At 41.5% G+C, this 14,754-nt stretch overlaps 1 protein-coding gene across 1 annotated transcript in view; it reads left to right on the top strand.

Annotated features, from left to right (window-relative positions):
• Positions 1 to 2,629: 2,629 nt before the first annotated feature.
• HIVEP3 (HIVEP zinc finger 3) overlaps positions 2,630 to 14,754 on the top strand; it is a 651,964-nt gene continuing 639,839 nt past the window's right edge. The window contains exon 1 of the mRNA XM_016422541.2: positions 2,630 to 2,852. The gene's annotated coding sequence lies outside the window, so the exon portion shown is untranslated. The remainder of the gene's footprint in view (positions 2,853 to 14,754) is intronic.

The raw sequence follows: 14,754 nt of genomic DNA, 5'->3' as shown, positions 1-14,754 counted from the left end.
CTAGTCCTGCCACTTCATGCCTATGTAACTTTGGGAAAGTCATTTATCTTCTCTGGTACATGTCCTCATCTTTAAAATAAAGTGGTTTGGGTTACATGACTTCCAGTAAGTTAAGCCTAGTTTTAGACTATGTTCTAATTCAAACTTATATTTATATAATCAACTTGCTGGAGATGTCAGGGGCCTTTGGAGTCCTAGTTGAATGCCATTTTAGAAACTGAAATCACACAACTAGTTTAGTGGTAGAACTGGGACTTAGATTTAGGCCTCCTGATTCCTAAATCAGTATTCTTTCTATTAAGTTGAACCTTTTAACAAGATTATAGAATTAGACCTGGTAGGTATCTCAGAAGTTATAAAATCCAACAGATGAGAAAACTGAATCACAGAGAATTTCACTGTAAATCCCAAGGCCACAGAGATAGTAAAGAACATCTGCATTTGGATCTCCTTACCTCAAATCTGGCAGTTTTTCCATTTATTTTGCATTAAATTGGCTCTTGAGTTTTAGTAAGTACTCTCTAGTTCTAATATAGGGATTTTGTGAGCTAGTTCATGGCCACCCATATTTAGAGGCTTTAGGCATGGAACTAGTTCACTCCAGCCTCCTTCACTTACAGAGGAAGAAACTGAGTACTGGACAAGGATAAATCACTAAACAGTGGTCACATAGAAGCCAAGCTAATGTTTTAGGACTTCAAATCTTTCCCCTTTCTTAATATACCTTGCTACTGATAATAACTAGGGAAAAAGAAATCATATCTCCCTTTTGTCTTTGTCTTTCCAAAATGAATCCATTTATAAGAGTAATTTATGTAGTATTTAAAAGATTATAGAACTTTTTTATATAGGATCATAAATCTAGGAGTAGGCCTTGAGGAATAGTCAGTCCTTCAGTACAAAGAATGAGGGAACTAAGATCCAGGGAAGTGAAGAAACTTGCCCAAGGCCACAAATATAAGTAGCCACCAAGGGTAGGATTTGAACTCAGGACCTTCAACTCCATAGCTAGTGCTGCCATTTCCTTTGTCTCACTTGACACCTCTTATCCTTGACCATTTTCATACCATGCTCCTGTGCTCCAGAATTTATTCTTCTATCCTTAGGGCCAAAGGCTATTAACTGGTGAGTATTCAACATATCTAGTCTGACCCAGGTCCACCTAGATACCTTCTTCTCAAGCTTTGAGAACAGTAATCAAGTTAACTTTATCATTCCTGGGAAGAACTTGTTAATCAATTGCCTTCTGATTTCAGAGACTATTCCTGTGGTTTTCTGGATCAAAGTACTTCTCAGTGGACGCCATATTCCTTTACCATTACTAGAAAGTAAGCTCCTTGAAGGCAGAGGTTTTCTTTTTACTTTTTGTTTTTGTATACCCAGAATTTGGTACACTTTCTGGCACATAATAAGTCCTTTTTCATTCATTCTTTCAACAGTCCTGTGAAGTAAAGGTATATCTTGTTATCTCCCTTTAGAATATAAGTTCAATGGGTGATGTTTCATTCTTTGTAATTATACCTCTAGCTGCTTAGCATGGTACAAGGCAAGGTTTATTGATTTTCCCCCCTCCATTTGCAAGATAAGGAAACAGTCTCAGAGAAGTGAAGTCCTTTTAGCCTGAGCATATAGAGGCAGTAAGCACTTGAGGTAGGATTCAAACTCTGATCTTTCTGATTCCAATTTGACTTTTTATCCACCTTGTCCGCTGCTTCTCTTATAGCACCTTTCTCTTCATCCCTTCTGCTTACATTCCCTGAGTTGTCTTCTCCCAGTTCTAATATATCCTTGAGAAATCTGGGCAGATACACTCAGAGTTGTATTTTTTTTCTTTAAAGATTGAGTTTAATAAATTAAAAAAAAAAAGAATATTGGTGGGGGTAGCTAGGTGACTCAGTAGATTAAAAACCAGGCCTAAGGATGGGAAGTTCTGGGTTCAAATCAGACCTCAGACACTTTCTGGCTGTATGACTCTGCAAGTCACTTAACCCCCATTGGCTATCCCTTACTGCTCTTTTGCCTTGGAACTAATATACAGTATTGATTCTAAGATGGAAGGTTAAGAGTTTTTAAAAAAAATGAATATTGCTGTTTGTCCGCGGTCTGTAGAAAGATTCTGGTTGTAGTCATTTCGGGTATACTCTGGCCTGGCTGGCCCTGGATGCTAGAACAGGGTCCCCAGGGACGTCTCACTAATGGGAAACCGGTCTGGTAGACTCTGCCTCTCTAACCGAGTGATCAGGTGACTGGCTACCAAGTCCTATAGTCCGGCAGGCCGATGGAGGGAGAGGGACAGCCAGACTGACAGTCGGACAGCAGACTGTTGCCCTTAGCCATTGGAGAGTCCTAAAACACTCAGTTACTGCGCAGGCGCCAGTCGTCTAGCCAAGAATGGGAGGTGTGATGGGGCGGGGCGTATATCGCCTAGGGCCAATAGAGAGAAAGAGGCGGCTCCTGGAAGGCCCGCCCCCATACCGTGGACCCAGTTTGACCCCGGTGAAGGGGCGGAGGAGGAGCCTCGTGGCTCATGGGCGGGGCCATCTCTGTGTCTCGCGTTGTCCCCTGCCGGCTCCCGGGCTCGGCCCCCCGCGGGGAGTCGGAGGAGGGGTGGGGCGAGGGCGGGTCCGGCGGGTCTGGGGGCGGGACTCGGGGCGGGGGAGGTGTCAGTCTCGCGCTGGCTGCCGCCGCCGCCGCCGCCGCTGCCGCCACCGCGGCTCCTCCTTGCTCCCTCACTCACATGCTGGCGGTGCCAGTGGCCCCGGTGGCTGCCAGCCCGCCAGTCCGTCCAACCTCCCACCCGCTGCCAGTTCCCAGCCTTGGGCATGCAGACAGCCCGCTGTTTCCTCGCCCAGGTAAGGCCGGCCGCAGCGTCCCTGCCTTTGGGGTGCAGGCTGCCAACTGTCTCCCCCGGCCAGTCCCACGGGGACCGGTCCCGTGCCCGCCTGTCCTGCCAGCCTGCCCTGCTACGCTGCCCGATCCGGTCACCCCTGGGACCCTGCCCCAGCACAATAACCTGGCTGCTGTCTCTCACTCTTTTACTCTCCCCTGCCCCCATTGCTGCCCTCTCCCCATTTTGCCATCTGCCCCCCATCCTTCCCTAAGACACTATTCCTGCCCCTCCCCCATTGTTGGTCACCTTTCCTCCACTCCCTTTTGCTATTTGACTGTTCATCTGTCCCAAGCCCCTATTTCTGTCCTCCGCCCCGAACTGGTGACAATCTTCCCTCTCTGCTATATCCTGTGTACCCCCTATATGCCGCCACCCCCCCCCTTCATTGCGGCTGACTTCATCCTTCATTTCTGCCCCCAATTCCTTATTGTTGCTCCCAACTCCTTGGTGATAGCCATCCACTTATTGTTGCCCTCTCATCTTGGATTTTGTCCCCAGTTATTGCCCCCCCACCATCCTCCTTGGGAACCTCTTTTCCTCCTCCTCATTATGTTTCCCAATCTCAGGGTCTTCCCAGCCCCCATTGCTATCTCAACCTTGGGGCTCTATTTCTTCCTCCTGTTAGAGTTCTGTCCCCTCTCCCTTTTATTGCTAGCCACCCTTCTACCCCCTACCCCCAGCCACTTTCCTCTTTCCACTGCTACATCCCACCCTGCTTCTCCTTACAATCCCGGAGGGCTCCTGGTCTCCCCCACTCCCCAGCATTCTTCCCCAAATCCGGAGAATGGTCTCTCTTTAAGTCACATCACTTCACAGCTTGTGGCTTGGGGATTCTGGTCTCCTCACTCTAGGTCCTGAGGGATGGAGGGAGGGTTTGTCCTCTACCTGTGGGGATAGAGAGGAGGGGGCTGCGTCCTGGCCCAGGGAGGCCCTTGTTGTTTGGTTCCTCCGCGACGTTGGAATGTCTGTGGTTATATAATCACTGGAATTGGGGAGAGTGCTTTCCCCCCCAAATCACTGCACCTGTCCAAGAGCTTCCCAGGTTCCTCGACTGGGGAGTGGGTCGCAGAAGCAAAGACTTAGCCCAGCCCGCGATTGGATGGAAAGTTTTACTTTATAGCTTTGATTTGTTGTCTGTGAAAGAATGCAGGTAGCAGGGTGTCTGACTCCTTTCGACCTCAGCTTGCTTCCCTTTCCCTTCATTGATTTTCCCGTTCTAGATTTCCTTTCTAGAGACCCAGATGCAGGTGTATGAGAGGATGCGTCGTCTTTAAGGTTACCACTGAATTATAATAGTATCAGAAGTCAGGTAGAGATCTCTGCCTTCCCCTCCTCTCCCCACTTCTCTTTCTTAATTTAACGCTGACATTTAGACCAGGCATGAGAATTTATCAGGTAACATTTACAGAGTTTTTTATATTTATAAGGTGCTTTGCAATCCTTGATTAATTACCCAGGCTGGGAAGCAAAGTAGACAGATATGAGATGCCTGGTTTAGTCTCTTAGGTCTTCAAGAAATCCTGGAAAAGCTAAGCTGTTTCAGAGGGGGCAAAGCCTTTTGGCTAATGAAGTCATTCCAGGGCATTTTCACTGATGGTACCCTATCCACAGAATGCTTTCCCTCCTCTTCTTAGCCTCTTGTCTTCCCTCACTTTAAGTCCTAGTGAAAATTCCACCTTTTGGAATCCTTTCCTCTTCCCTCTTAATTCTAGAGCCTTCCCTCTATTGATTATCTCCAATTGTGTAGAGAATGTTTGTACAATTTAAATGTTGTCTCTCCCATTAGACTGTTAGCTTTTTGAGAGAAGAAACTTTTTTTGTATATCCCTAGCTACTATTTAACACAGTTTCTGATAGTTAGTTATAGATGCTTAATAATATTTAATTGATTGATTGACTAAGAAGGGGTCTGTTCAGTTCCCTGATTTCTTGAAAAGGCATTAATAATAGTAAGAACAAGTCTTTTCCCTCCTTTTTTTTCCTCTTCCTCCTCTTCCTTTTTGTGAGACTTGATAATGGAATTTTTGAAAGGTTCCTTGTATTATCTCAGGCAAAGGAATTAGAAATAAATAAATAAAGAGTCCTAAGAGGAATATAAGGAAACTTGAGGAACCCAAGGAAGAGCTGGGACAGCCAATCAGGTTTCCAGGTATATTCCTCTTCTGAAAGAGTCTTTTGCTGCTCTTGAATCTTCTTCCCACTTCCCCACTTTCCCCAGTAGTTCTATAACTGGACTGGCATTACTAGATCATTATTTAGTCTCTAGACCTCATGCAACCTGTGGTTTATGGACCTGCTTAGGGATATCCTATAAAAGGGGGTTTAATTAGTACTTTTTTCTGTCCATTAAGCAATCCAACTCAAGATTTCTTGCAATCAGGTTGGATCCTAATGCTGACTCTTTAATAATCTCTAATTCATTTTAAGTGTTTCTATAATAATCCTTCTATTACGTAGCCAGGTCTACCATATCAGTACTCTGAGCAGCAATTTACTAGAAGAAATATTATTGCAGAAACAATACTGTTAACAGATTTGCAGCCCACTTTACTGGGATAATTACTGCTAAATACTGTTAAGGATTTAAAAAAATTAAAATAATGTTATTTTGTGTGATATGATCATGCTTTTGATCTCCAAGGTCACAATGGAATTGTCATAGATTCTTTCCTTAACATTGTGGTGGTAGCACTAAGGTGGAAAGTATCTGAACTCATAATCTGATTTTGCCATTTGAGGGAATCAGCCTCTCTAGGCCGAAGTTTCTTTGTCTTTAAAACAATTCAAATTAGGTTAGGGACACTTTAAGGTTTCTCTCAGCTCTATGTCTAACCTCCTACAGTGACTATATTACTCAAATATTTTAACCTGTATTAATACCTGAAGAGTCCCCCTCCCCCCCATTAATGGGGTTTCAGATTTGGAAGACCAGACCTGGACAGGAATTCTCTGTATGTCATTCCAAAAAATGAACATCCATCAGCTTTTCCCTTGAAGATTTTGAGTGATAGGGAGCTCACCCTTTCCCAGGCCAGCATATTTCTCTTTTGGATTTCTTTGGATTAGATATCAAAGATCCAAGGATCCAAATCAAAAATAAAAAAAAAAAACCAACAATAACTAAGTTTTATATAATGTCTACTACATTCACTCTAAGTGCTTTACAAATGTATCATTTGATTCTCACAACAACCCTGGGAGATAGGTGCTATTATTATCCCCATTTTGCAGATGAGGAAACTGAGGCAGACAGGGTTAAATGACTTGCCCAGGGTCACATGGCTAGGGAGCATCTGAGACTGAATTTGAACTGAGGTCTTCCCAAGTGCCACTTAGCTGACTCAAACAATATTGTTTGCTGTAACTGGAGTTTTCTACAAATTATTCTTCTTCAAAATATTTATTATTTCCCTGCTATATAATATGAAATATTAGACTGTGTAGGCCTATTGGGGAAGAGGAAATAACTGTAGCCTAGGCTAAGTTGTGAAACCTAGGTTCTAATCTTGCCTTTGCTATGAACAATATATCTTTGAACAAGAACTCTGGGCCTCAATTTAATAACATAATATTTAGAGCTAGAAAATACTTTAGAGATCATCTCTGTTGCCCCCTTCTCTACCCCATTTTACAGTTAGTGAAAATGAGGCCCAGAGATTTTAAATGATTTTCCCAAGATCACATAGGCATTTGTTCCTCTCTTTATGGTTGATTTCATATTTTTGTTTTCTGTATCTCTCCTACTTGATTCTAATTTCCTCAAGGGCAGGAGAAACATGTTTAAATAGCAGGATATTAATTTTTGAAATCTTTTTAAAATTAATTTTTATTTTTTTCCTTTAACAAAAATCTGCTTTCTCTTCTCTCCAATTGAAAAATAAAGAAAAAATGAAGCTCTTGTAAGAAATATATATAATCAAGCAAAACAAATTTCTATATTGACCATGTAAAAAAGAAATGTCTCAGTTTGCACTGAGTGCATCTCTTCTCTTTCTTTTTTTTAGTTTTATCTTTATTTTATTTTACTAACAAATTTACACATAAGTTTTCCAAATTTATTTGATTTTTGTTATCTCCCTCCCTTCTTACCTTCCTCCTCTCAGAGTTGACAAGCAATTCAATCTGGGTTGTACATGTATTATCACTTAAAACATATTTCCATATTCATTTATCTCTTTTCTTTCAAGAGGTAGATAGCATTACATTAATCAGAGTTCTAAAGTCTTTCAAATTTCATTTTTTTAAATACAATATCATTATCATTGTAAAAAATCATTCTCCTGGTTCTGCTTACTTCATTCTGTATCAGTTGATACAGTTCTTATCAGGTTTCTCTGAAATCATCTCCTTTGTAATTTCTTATAGCAAAATAGGATTTCTTTATATTTGAATGCCATAATTTATTCATCCCTTACCCAGTTGATTATTATTATTCATCCATTTTACACCCTTAGTTTCTAGTTCTTTGCTACCACACAAAAAAAAACTGCTATAAATATTTTGTCCTTATGGGTCTTTCTTTTATTTTTTCTTTAATCTCTTTGGGGTATAGGCATAGGAACTATTGCTAAGTCAAAGGGGATGCATAGTTTTCTGTCTTTTGGGGCATAGTTCTAAATTGTGGTAAGAAGTTGCCTTTTTTTTTAAACTTCCCTCATTGCCTCTTACCATGCTTTGTACGTAGTAGATCCTTAATAAATGTTCACTGAATAATAATAGCTGACATCCCTAGAATGTTTTGGCTTTACATTTACAATCTCATTTGAGACTTACAGCAACCCTATGAACTTAGCACTACATTTGATAGCCAAGGAAATTGATGCTCTCTGAGATAAGTGCCATGTTCATGGCTGCAGATTGAAGAAGCATAGGAAGCTAGGTTTAATACTAGGCCTTGCATCACTTTAACCACTTGCACATTTTGGAGAGAGAAATGAAAGCTGGATTATCTCATTTGTAATAGAGGGATAGGGACTTGACTTTCAGCTTCATTGAGATGGGGAATTCCTGGGTAAAGAAACTTTCCCCAACAATGCAAGCTGGCACCATCTCTGCAATTTATGCTTTTAGAGATCTGCTTACATAACTGACAGGTTAAATGACTTAGAGTCAGGAAACTAGTATAAAGAAGAGGCAGGACTCAAACTCATGTCTTCCTGGTTGAGATGCCAATTCTCTATCCATTATACTATCTTACCTCTCTAATTTATGACAATAATAAAATAATTGTGGCTTAAATAGAGAGAACACTTATTTAGCACTTATCCTGTGCTAAACAGGCAGGCAAAAGGTTTTTTATTAAGTACTTACTATGTACCAGGCAGTATGCTAAGTACTGGGGTTAAAAAGCCAAGCAAAAGGGCAGGTAGGTGGCTTAGTGGCTTGGAGAAAGGAGATCCTGGGTTCAAATCATGCCTCAGACACTTCCTAGCAATGTGACCTTGGGCAAGCCACTTAACCCTGTTTGCCTAGCCCTTACCACTTTTCTCTCTTAGAATCCATACATAGTATTGATTTGGAGAATATTTAGAGGCTACATATATGAGCGGAAAAATATGGCTCCTAACTGCAAAGGGCTGATATTCCAATGGGGAAAGACAGCATATAAAGGGTAGCTAGAAATGGGGAGTAAGGGGAGAGGGACCAGCATGAAGGCAAGGCTGCTAGAGAGGAGTTGGAGAAGTTCACATAATGAGGAATGGAGTCCTAGAAATGGAGCTGGGTATGAAGTATGCATGGCCTGCCCACCTTAAGAACTTGTGGTCTGAGCCAGGGACGTGTCAGTCCGGAGAACAGGTCTAATTTAATTTGTGACGTGAATACAGGAGACACAGGCTTGCCAGTGGTTATTTGCTTTGTGATGCAGGTGGTTCGCTCAGAGTTTACAGAGGAGGGAGCCTCTGTGGATGGCTAGCACTTCTAGACCCTCTTGGGTGAATGACATCTTGCTGATGACCTCCAGTCCCGGAACATGGTGGAGCTTCTTAAAGAAAGCCATCATCCATAAGTTTGCATAGTGGAAGAGTCAAGGGGATGGAGAATTCCTATTGTTCAGACGATGATGATAGGGACGGAATCTGTCTATCAGGACTTCTAAGCCTGGAATCGGCAGTAGGCATGGAGCCTACTGGGCCTGAAAGTGACCAGGAGAGTAGGCTGGATTGCCTTTGGGGCATTGCCCATTTCTTTTTTGCCCACAAGTCTCTCCCTAAAACAAAGGTTCATCTTTTTCACATCAGTAATCTTTTGGTCATGAGAGTCCTAGAATACCACAGCCTCCATGGGTCACTCAAAGGGCAGTGGAGCGAGAAATGCAGAGTGGGCAGGAGTCGACTCTCATTTATAACCAATGAAGAATCACACTGACGAAATAGCTTCAAGTCATTATCTGCAGAGTTAGGGCCAGGGATTCATGGCATGATTGCAAGGGGACTGGTCTGAGCCCAGTTCAACGTGCAATGGATTACATCACACTTCTGTTGTGATCAACATTCATTGGACTTGTCTCTAATACAACCCATTCTAGCTTATCTCTAAACCTGCTACCATTCTGCCCCCTTCCCACTCTCCCCCTTTTTGAGTGGTATGTCAGCCCCTCAGGGTAGCTCTGCTCACTCCCCTCAGGACCCATTGGGAAAATTCTGCCCAGGCTCTGCTTAGGGGCAGTGACTTGGGAATCTGGGCTTGCCTCCTCCATTTTCATGTTCAAGTCACTTTTCTTGAGCCAATTCTGTTTCATCCGAGGGTGTGGGGTGGCAATATCTAGAATGCCAACCACACTGCATTTTGGAGCAAGCACTTTGTAAGCCTTAAACCGAGCAAGTTTCACAGGATGGAGGCACGGCTGGCTCGCTTGTGATCTCTATATAGCAAGAGTGAACTGCCATCACGCTGTCTTTCCCTCCAAACCCACACCTCTTTCAGACCTTGGAACAGCCAAGGGTACCACCACGCTTCCAGACCCCCAGGTTCTCTCAACCTCGGCGTCATGTTAGATTCAACTCCATCTTTCCTGCCATATCCACACAACTTGTGAATTGCTTTCTATCTTCTCAGTTCTGCTTTCATAGCTCTCACATTGTGGTATTATAGATGGAGGGTGCCAGGCCTGGAGTCAGGAAGACCTGAGTTTGAATCTGGCTTCAGACACTTATTAGCTGATTGATCCGGGACAAGTTACTTAACCTCTATTTGCCTCAGTTTCCTCATTTGTTAAATGAAGATAACAACAGCAGGTATCTCCCAGGATTGCTGGACTGATCAAATGAGATCATAATTGTAAAGCACTTGGCTCAGTATTGGCATGTAGTAAGTGCTAAATACACGTTAGCTCTTATTATCTGTTGTGTTCTCTTAGCTCATATGGCTGCCATCCTACTTCAGGCCCTCCTCACTTTTCACCTGGACTATTGCAATAATCTCCCAATTTGTTTTCCTATCTTAGTTCCCTCCCCTTTCAATCCAGTTGCCAAAATGGTTTTCCTAAAGCCCAGGTATGACTAACCATGGTACCCCTCCTACTCAGAAACCTTTGGTGGTTCCCTGTTGGCTTTAGGATCAAATGTTATTTTATCTTTATCAGCCTTTTTATTTTTATTTTTTTAAGTTTTATCATATACATTGTTAGTATAGCAGCACATGACATAATTTATAAATAGAATTAATTATAAAGAAACATATATTAGATGACCTGTTCAAAATTTTTTACTGATATGTCTTTGTGATCAAGAAAGTTTGGAGCCATTGACATAAAGGGTGGCACTGGAAAGACGTCTGTGTGGAAAAGAAGTGGGTCAGTCAAGTAGTAAAGGAAAACAAACAGTCTGAATGTACCATTGATAGCCACACAGTGCCTCCAGGCCTAGAATGAACTCCCTCCTCACTTCTTAAAAATTTTCTGTTTATTTCAAAACTGTGTTTAAACACCACCTTTTACTAGAAGGAAGCCTTTCCTTATGGTCCCAGATGCTATTCCCTCCACCATAAAATTAATCTTATATTTATTTTGGGTCTCTGTATTCACATATGTCTTCCTGTCTTCCTGATTAAGCCACTTGAAGGCAGGAACAATTTCATTTTCATCTTTGTATCTCCAGGTCCTACTACAGTGCCTGGTATATAGTTCATACTTAATAAATGCTTGTTAATTATGATGACAAAATATAGGACCTTGACTGCTGGGTTAAGGAATTTAGGCTTTATTCTTTGATCAGATATCATAGGGACTCTCAGAGATGATTGATTTTGCTCCTCATTTAAGTGTAGACAGAAGTTAAGGGACTTGCCCAAGGTCCCACCATTAGTAAGTATATGAGAATGAATTTGAACCCACATCTAGGACTCTATATACAGTGCCACCCAGCTGTGGAAGACATGAAGAGAGACCTGAATTCTAAGTCTCAGTCTTGGCACTTACTAGCCCCTAAATCATTTCCCTTAAATCAACTCTGTTTTATCTGAGAGTGTGAGACAGAAATATCTTTAATACTTACCACATTGAATTATTGGAGAAAGCACTTTTTAAGGCTTAAAGTGCTATTAATTAAAAAAAATTAAGAGCTTACTGCTTGTCAAACATTGTGTTATGTCATTATGTTGTTCACATATATCTGTGTGTATATATATATAAATACACATACCTACACATGTGTTGCTTGTTGTCTGTTATTGTAGATGGAAGGATTAGGTTAAAAACTGGGCCATGGCATCTTTTCTCCTGACCCCAAAATTAAATGGCAAATCTGGGACTAGGTAAGCCTTCTACCTACTTGTTCCTGGAATAAGAGAATATTTTAGATGTGAAATAATTCCTTTCCTTTATTTCTTTAAGTGGTGAAAAGGACTCAAGTGACAGCCAAATTGGAGGCAGGAATGTACCTTCAGGATAAACCCAATTCCAGGGCTTTCCTTGTGTTTCTGGAGGTTATATCCTATTGGGAGTGGGAGAAGTTTTCTGCTTTACTGGGAATACCTGTTAAATGGCTGGAGAGTTAGCAAGGGAGGGTACTTTATGGGAAGTCCACTAAAATGGCTGGGAAAGTAATTTGAGGCATTTTTCCAATTTAAATGCAGATTATGTGGTGCTTAGAAGGAGGGTTTGGGGGGAAATGTTTTGATTACTATGTTGACTAGAAAACAGGATAATTTGGAGGAAACAAATTAAATTTACCCAGGAAACCACAAAGACAGAAAAATAATAGTCGGGAGTTTTATAGGGATATTTTTCTCTTGTTGTTTTGTGCCTTTGGCTCAGGATGCAATGTTCCCTAGATGTTTGTATTTATAAATTTACAAGCTGGAAGAAGATGTCTAATAATGTGTTAAAATAAATTTTATGAGCCTTATTTCTTGTCAACTCAATATTTATCAAGACATTTCCCCTTCAGTAGCTTGTAAATGATTAAAAATTCTCATTTGGAGAGTATTCTAATGAAAGGGAACTTGAAGAGAAAGGAAAACACATTGGTGGGGAGCTAGTTGGTAACCCACCCCACCCCAGCATATTCAGTGTTATAGAGGTCCCTTAGCTTTTCAGAAGAAGGACCTGACCTGCTGCTGAAAAGCCAAAACTTGGCAATGTAGGAGCTCTGGCTTCTGAGAACAGGAAGTGAGTGCCCTTGGAGCAGAACGAACCTGCAGGGTAATTCTGGGAGACAAGAGAGTGCTCTTAGACCAAGAAGGGAAGAAAGGTCACCTGCATTTTTTGCAGGTTCTGTTGAATTTCTTAATGGATGCTTAAGGACATTAGTTCTGTAAGTTGGAAGACACATCTCTAGAAGCATTCAAACTCCTTGGGCTTCTTCCCAATGGGGAACATCAGCATCATCACATGACCCCTGTTGATATGAGTAAATGCCAGAGACCTGGGCCATCTCCCACCCTCTGTTTCCTGCCCCATGCATGAATCTTTGCCTTCGCAGCCTGGGTGGTTGGACATTTTCTTCCTATTAGAAAATCTAGGAGATTGAAGATCTCAAAACTAACCTTCTTATTTGGGTATAAGGGTGACCCCTCCCTGTTCTATTCAATAACTTCTTGGTTTTTTCTGTCTGGTGTAAAGAAGTGTGTGCTTTCCTTCAGTCCTTACTTAGCTTGCCAGAAGGGCTCCAGCTCCTTCCTGGAAAGTACAGGAGTGAGATTGCTATCTCCAAAGGGGTTATGAAATTTCTCTCTTTTGCAGTTTTTGTGCATTTCCCAGTTCATGCTGGATTCTCCCTTTCTTGGAGTATTTGTGGTTTATACCCAGCAACAGAATTTCCTCACTCCTTCCCCCTTTACCTACCCTACATGATGAGTCTTTTAGGTTAAATACTCGGTCATGCAGTTACATGCTTTGATTAACCAGTTTTACTTGAGATTAAATGTTTGCTGGGCTAAATTCTGAAAACTGAGGTTGCCTCAGAAGAGAATCTGGAAAGATGGCTGAGATATGACAAGATGAGATTTCTTAGCTTCTCTGCTGTTAGGTGTTATTTTGTTGTTATTGTTGGCTGTGATCTGTGAAGGGGGTTTCCCCACTCCCCCCACTGATGTCGATGTCTATGTATGACTTCATCTGTGTGGGACTTAAAATCATAGACAGAGAGATGGAAGGGAAATCAGAGATCATCTAGTCCAATCCCCTCATTTTATAGTAAAGGAAATTAGGGCCCAGAGAGGTTTATGGGAATAGCTAAGAAGTAGTAGAATATGATCTTAGAGAATTGCCTGGGATTTCAAGAGGTCCAATGATTTGACTGTGGTCACACAGCCAACATGTGACCTCATAGAGCTTACATGATACTAGGGCATGCAACATAATCAATAATACTAATACCATAGTAATAATGAGCATATGTATAGAACTTTAAGGTTTTCAGAGTACCTTTACACATATTTCATTTATCTTTTTACCAACCTTGGGAGGTAGTTGCCATTATTATCCTCCTTTTACAAATGAGGAAACTGAGGCAGATAGTGACTTGACCAGGACTTTAAATTCAGGCCTTTCTGACTCCAAGTTCAGGGTTCTATCCATTGGGGCACCTAGCTACTTCTGTATATATACACACATGACTAAATACAAACTAGAAGGACAGCTAGGTAGCACAGTGGCTAGTGTGCCAGGCCTAGAGATGGGAGGCCCTGGTTTCAAATCTGATTTCAGTATCTTCCTAGCTGTGTGACTCTGGGCAAGTCATTCAACCCCAATTTCCTAGCTTTTATTGCTCCTCTGCCTTAGAATTGATACTTAGATGGTAAGGGATAAAAAAATATAAACTAGACATAAATGAAAACAAAATAATTTCAAGCGAAATTAAGCTCTAATATGAAGGTGCATCAGAAAAGGTTGGTAGAGGGGAAAAAACCTAACAGGCCAGTTTGACTAGAATGGAGTATGTATGAGAAGGAATAATATGAAATAAGACAGGAAAAGTATAAATCTGGAGGTAGATTGCTAAAGGCTTTGAGTACCAGGCTGGGTATTTTTAAAAATATTTTCTCCTAAAGATAAGAGTCAGCCATAAATTTGGGGGGACCGGTGGAGTGGAGTAGGGGATTGACATGATCAGATTTCTGCACTAGGAATATTAATTTGGCAGCTACAAGGGGGATGGGGTAGAGAGAAAGACCAACAAGAAGGAGGGAAAACATTTAAGAGGCTATCACAGCATTTTCTCTGTCTTCTCCCTCACTGCCAAGGAAACTTTATTGGACAGTTTGTACTATGCCACAATTTGTTTCTGAGCCCACTGGTTGTATCCTCTGAGATGGAGCAGAATAAATTTAGAGGTAATCTTTCATTATTTGAAGACAGTAACAGTGTCCTTCTTAAGTTTTATCTTCTCCAGTTTAAACATCTCCAATTCCTTCATTTCATCCTC

This window comes from Monodelphis domestica, chromosome 4, assembly GCF_027887165.1.
Source record: "Monodelphis domestica isolate mMonDom1 chromosome 4, mMonDom1.pri, whole genome shotgun sequence".
Taxonomy (NCBI): domain Eukaryota; kingdom Metazoa; phylum Chordata; class Mammalia; order Didelphimorphia; family Didelphidae; genus Monodelphis; species Monodelphis domestica.
Note: the sequence above shows the minus strand (reverse complement) of the source record. Positions and strands in the feature narration are given on the sequence as shown.